Source organism: Poecilia latipinna, unplaced genomic scaffold, assembly GCF_001443285.1.
Source record: "Poecilia latipinna isolate Pla-1442-1.1 unplaced genomic scaffold, P_latipinna-1.0 Scaffold1792, whole genome shotgun sequence".
Classification (NCBI taxonomy): domain Eukaryota; kingdom Metazoa; phylum Chordata; class Actinopteri; order Cyprinodontiformes; family Poeciliidae; genus Poecilia; species Poecilia latipinna.
The window spans coordinates 59,945-66,287 of NW_015114408.1; the positions used below are offsets into that span (position 1 = coordinate 59,945).

Consider the following 6,343-nt stretch of genomic DNA (forward strand, 5'->3'; position numbering starts at 1 on the left):
TGAGCTCCAGCACCTGATCAGCTGTACAGTAGGTGCTGTAAAAGACGAGTATTCTTCTGTCAACTTACCATCCAGAAACCACTTTCTGTATTCTTGTTGGTTGAGCAGGAGGCTCCACTAATGATTTTCAAACCCGACCAATAGGAAACTCCCACTAGAAAAAAAGTCTACATAGGATATAGAGCCAGATTCAATAGTCAACTAATTTATGACTTATAAAGGAGCCAATTTCTTCTGTTTATGTGAAACAGGGAAAAAAAAACATTTTAACTGGAATAGCTGGAAAGCTTAAATGTTGCCAGTGATTTTTTTTTCTTGAGTGAGCTGTGAGAGAGAGAGAGAGAGAGAGAAGGAAGAAAGGTGCATGAAGTGATGTATTTCCTAAACCAGAGTCAGTTACAGATGCCACTCTGTGGAGCCGGAACCAAAGCCAACACTCTGGTTTTCATTTTTTATTTCCCAAACAGCCAATGATCCGTCACCTGTAGCTCTGGGGTTGGGATTCATTTGGGATTTATCCCGCATTTCCATCATTTTCCTCCCGCCACTGGCATCGCGATGGGTCGCGCGGAGGAGCCGCATCAGCAGCGCGAGCAGACGCGTCTCCTGCCGCTCCGTCTCGGTTCGACAGGCTCGAGGAGGACGAGCTGATTCTGCGGAGTTAAAGGAGAAGAAGGAGGAGAGGAAGACGGAGGTGGAAATCCCGCGAGAGAAACAAAAAAAGAGAGAGGGAGAGGTGGTGGAGGGGGGAAGAAACGCGGACAGATACGCATTCAGAGCAGAAGCGCCGCACGTGAGGCGCGCGAGCGGAGAGGGGAGTAATCATTAATTTTGGAGGAGCTCCGCGGTGAATTTCTGCTCTTTTTCCAGCTCACAGACGGAGAAAAAGAGTCTCCGAAGCAGGTAAGGACCACCTAACGGCTCCCTCTAAACCTTTCCCTGCCGCACACGGAGAGAATTAAACACCTGTAAGCATCTTCAGCCTGATTGACTCAATTAACAGCAGCTGCTGTCTGTCATGGTGCCACATTTAAACGACGGCCACCATTTAAATCGTGTGTTTTCAATAATGAAACGGCTTTAATAAAAGATTAGCGTTAGTTTATTTCACTTTTGTTTTTAGTCTGTTTGCTCGCTAGCTATTTTCTTCTTTTTTTAAGCAAATGTGCTGTTTTTGTTCCGTTTGGCTGCGTATCATGCCCTTGTTTAGGTTGAGCAGCTTCTCCATACGCAGATGAAGCCCTGAAACATGGTGCATACCTGGATCCATGTTTATTTTCATCACAGAGCTCCAGTGTTTGGGTCTGATCTGGTTTTCAAAGTGATGATGGTGTCGCTGCAGGTTGAGAGGGGAGAGAGAGAGAAAGGGAGATGCTTTGGGTGACTGTGGGTGGTTTATGTATCCTGAATGTATTGACTAATGCTGAGGAGAAAAAGAGGGGGTGTAGCTGAAGTGCGTGCGCGTCAGTTTGTGTATGAGGCCCGCAGAGTTTGTGTGGGTCTCCATGGACTCTGCCTTGCGCGTTGGTGCGTTTTGGGTGCGCATGACGAGGCTTTGTGCGGTTAGAGAGAGAGAGGGAGAGGATGGTGCAGCTTTCTGCTGTATTTGCAGTGTGGGTGTGTGTGCGCGTGCTCGTTTGTGCACGTTATATGAAGATGGAGACAGAAATGGATAAAGCTGCAAAATGTTTGAGCTCCCCCATGGTTTTGGAAGCGCATAACGCGCAGAGTCATAAAGCCTAAGGGTTTTCCCCGCAAATTAAACCCTCCGTCAGCTTTTTTTATTTTTAATTTTTTTTTCCTAAGTGTTCCCTCGGTCTGTCCACCTGCAGGGAAACACAATCCTCTTTAAAATGTAAGGAAGACCTAACTGCAGGCGCAGCCACCCACAAACAATAACATCTGGGAAATGAACATCCTGCAGCAAAATGAATAACAACAACCAGAAAAATTATCCTGGCTATTTAATCTTCAGGAGAGATGCTGAGGAGGAAAATCAACACAGACTGTTGATTATTTTATAACAGCAAAAGTTGCTGAATTGTGCATTTATTTTTTGGACAGTCTTCTGAAGCCACTGCAGTTGTGTGGTGCAAAAGCAGCAGATTTGTTTTCTTTATCATTTAACAAATTGTTGGTAGCAAGTTTGGCAACGTTGAGTAAAACTATTTTAAAACCTGATTTGTTTGTGGCAATTCTTCCTACTACTAATATGGAAATAAATTAACATAATGGTTTTATTTTTGATTTACGTTCCCTAATTTTATACTGGATGACTTGTTTTTGGAAGTGCTTGAACAGTCACGTCAAAATACACCGAGTTTGAAAAACAAATTTAATCCATGGACTCCAGACGCGCTAGCAGTCGATCCGCCACCGAGACCTAAACATGTCTATATCTGGAGCATAGGTATGTGATGACGTTTACTTTGTGTTGACCAGAACCCTGGAAAAGAGAAGCTGCCCAGTGATAACGGCGATTTCACTGATTGGGCCAAGATTTCCTCGTGATTTGGTTGTGCTGAAGTTTGTAATAAAATCAGTCGTATTGCTGAAGACGCCACAATACCTACTGTTCTTACTGCTCTTATTGGTAATTTATTTGTTTTTAAATGTATTGTTTTTATTTTTACCTCCTTGTAAATGTTCAGCACTTTGAAAGCACTTTATAAATTAAGCTATTATTATTATTGCTGGGTATTTGCATTTTGACCTGCAGAATAAATAAAAAATAGAGAACAATTGAAAATATTTTCAAATATTCAAATTGATCTTTTTCATGGAAAAAAAGTAGAAATCTGTTCCAGCTGACTGGCACAATGTAGCAACAGGTGGGGGAGGAGCTGCACTTTGTTACTTAATGCGCTTTAGTATCAGAAAAGAATAAAACTCCTGCACTTTCTCTGGCTTCAAAGTACTTTGGGAGGAGTTTTACAGAAAATGTTAGCTGTTGAAATTATAAGTCACTGGGATTGCATTTAATACGTTTACACTTCTTTTAGTTTTTACCTCGTTGTAAATGTTCAGCACTTTATAAGCACTTTATAAATTAAGCTATTATTATTGCCATTTTCTCTTTCTTTTACTTGTTTGTTTCCAAGCATGTTCAAAATAAGATAAACTAAACCCTCTGTGTGGTTTAGTGTAACTGTGTGCAGATGTCACTAATAGGCAGCTGTGTTTTTATACTTCAAATCAAAACTTATTGAAGACCTGTTTCTGTTTAAGAAATTAAAACTATTTGTGAATAAGCTTGCTCTCGCAATAAGTTATTTTAAAAAATGGCAGCCATGGACATAAACAGTTACATGAGATTGTATTCATAATTCAGCTGTAGTGCTAACACGACATGCCCCGCCTACTTTTAAGTGGTTGTGTAGGTGGTGTTTTAGGTAAATTATACAGAAGAGTGATGAATTCAACACGTTGGAATGACAACTTTGGTGGAGTCATCTGCTCATTGTCAGGAAAACAAACAAAAAAATCATCCACCTCCCACTTCCTGTCGTCTTTGTGGTTTTCGCCAGTAGTAACATCTGTCTGTTGATCACAGTTTTGCAAAATGCAGTCAAAAAACAACCTCATCCTAGCACAAAAACCTTTTAGCAAAAAAACGTGTTTGTTTCTAAATGACAGTATTTTCATCAAGCAGATTTATCTTTGTAATTTCAATTTGCACAATTATATGGCTATGGAAACACAACTACGCATATAGTGTCTATTTTGCTGTTTCTTTGCTGTTCAGAGTGTTTAAACAAACAACTCCAATTTTAAGAACCTTAAATTTACTCTTTTTTCACTTAAAATATTAGAAAACTTCATTAAATGCAGAATAAACACGCTGTAACTTTAGTAGTCATTTTAAGTGGCTGTATAGCTTGTTCTGCTGTTTAAAATGAGTTTGCTCCAGCTTTTAGAACATGAAGCACCTCTGTGATGGCACTTTGTCAGGCATTGCACAAAGTAATACCCTTTAAACAGTAAAAATTCAATATAAGCTAAAACATAACTTCTTAAGTCAAAAAAGCTCATCTTTCTTAAATCATAATATTGACCACTCCTTTGTTTCACATCATGATTTTTCATCTTTTGTGAATCAGAAATATTTCCAAATATTCATATTTGTTTTTCTTGTAAGCAAACTGAAAGTATAGGAACATTCTTTCCAGCCAGCTGACCTGCAGTGAGCAGTAACAGGTGGGGGAGAGACATCACAGCCAAACAGCAGGAATAAACTCTGGTCACTGAAAAACGTTTTCAGTTTTTAAATCCTACCTGTTAAAATTCTAGTTTCAGTGAAATCACAAATTTGTTGAAGTTTGCTGCATAAATTGCATATTTTTCCATATTTTTTTGGCTGATGTTTTCACTAAAAACCACTGAAACTTTAAAAAAAAAAAAGTTCTGTACATTTTACATAAAGAAAATAAAAGGTCCAAGTCAAGCCTGAAACCAGATGGGAAGATTTTATTTACTTCCTCATCATGTGTTTTCTCAGCATCTGCAGATATTTAGCACTCAAATCGTCCCATTCTGTTAGGAACCATGTTTGTCGTCCTCCTCTTCCCCACCACGAGCTAAATAATTCAAAATGTGAACATTATCAAGCATATTCTCACTTTTGAGCGCTTGACTAGTTTTTGTAAGGGTTAGAACAAAAGACAGGCGAAACAGTGTGGCAGGGAAAGAAATAATAAGTGATGAAAAAGAGCAAAGGCGGATAAAAAAATCTCTTTGAGAAAAGGCGCTGACATGAATGTTTGTTTAAATAAGGGATTTAAAAGAAAGCTGTGGCTTAGCTCCGCGGAGTGCAGCGAGAAGCAAGAATTTCACACTAAGAACGATGTTTGACTGCAGGGGGAACCGGATCATATTTGAGTCTTGTCTCAGGATAATAGATTCAAAACTGTCAACTGGAAAGTAGAAAATGCTTCAGACTAGTTCTCGGCGTTCGGGCCTATTTTCACCGTTTTGGACGTGATCTGTCAGCTCTGAGAGCGATGCTTCTGCAGCCGCCTGCAGCTTGACTTCATCTGAGCTGCTGCAGCTGCTGCTGCAGCACTGCTGAACGCTAACAGCAGATGGCTGCTGCTTCACTCTTCATCTGAAATACAGGGATGTGAAATGGAAGCACCTGGAGCCCGGAGAGTTTGGTAGACTGTAAACAGCGAACACACGAGCTGCCCGGACGAATCATTTCTCCTCTTCCATCTGGTTATTTTACGCTGCATGACTTTTGTTTACGTCCGGAAATTTTGCGCATGCGCACAAAGCTGGAGACGATTCTTGTACACGCCGTCCACAGCCGCCCTGCCGCGGTATGTTGGTATTGATTTACTTCAGTGCGTCAAAGCAAAAGAAAAAGAAAAAAACCGTTAGAAAACAACTCAAAACCACTTTTTACTCGCTTTCTGTTGTCGGCTACGCTACACACAGACTCGTTGCCATAGTAACTGACAACATCACCATATCTGTCAGGATTTAACACCAAAAACATTCAAACATTTCCCACAAAAAAGAAAAGAACAGAATATTCAGTCCGTTACAGTTTTATGTTTTCAGGCTTGATGTCTATTTTGCGATATTAATAAGTGATAGTTGTGGTAGATTAGCATACCGCTGCTTTTAGCTAAGCTAACAGCTAATTTAGTGATGATCTGTCAGAGTTGGTGTTTACGTCGCCTTTTTTACTTTTTAACTGAACTGAAGCACAACAAATTCAACATCACATCTACAAAATCAAGCAAGGATATCTTACTTCCCTCAATTTTTTTCTTAATTAAAACTTTTTCCTGAATTATCTAGTTGTCATAGTGTTAACAATTGGTAGCAAAACATTGTCCCTTTTTCTTTTAAATATATCAGGCATGCATTTAAGATCTGGCTTAACAGCTAAAACCAATACTTGTCATTGTCAACCAGCAGTTTTTTGCCCTCCAGCAGGAGCATGATGCCTGACGTCATGCTGAAGGAGCCATATACTGCCTAAGCTTTTTTCTCATTTGAATTGTGGATTTAAAGGAGTGGTGTGAGGTCAGTTTGGTCCAAATATGATGCAATGTGGTGAAACCATCTGCTCCCGCATTGAGAGACATACCTCATCTTTTATATATGACTCTAATCTTGACAAGTTTCCTTGAGACAAAATAAAAAGACCCCAATTACACCCTGGTGGACGGTTTTAAAGGCAGACCATTTCCTCCACTTTAAAATAAAAATCTTGGTGTCAGAAAATAACAGAATATTAAAAAATACTGGTTTATTTCTACTGCTAATAAACGTCTACATTAACACATGACAAAATTTAAAAAGTTAACAGCAGAGATGTTTTTCTTTGACATTG

The 6,343-nt window shown here is 39.6% G+C and overlaps 1 protein-coding gene across 1 annotated transcript in view; it reads left to right on the forward strand.

Annotated features, from left to right (window-relative positions):
- Positions 1 to 372: 372 nt before the first annotated feature.
- Positions 373 to 6,343, forward strand: part of LOC106965263 (short transient receptor potential channel 5-like) — a 71,069-nt gene continuing 65,098 nt past the window's right edge. The window contains exon 1 of the mRNA XM_015061253.1: positions 373 to 903. The gene's annotated coding sequence lies outside the window, so the exon portion shown is untranslated. The remainder of the gene's footprint in view (positions 904 to 6,343) is intronic.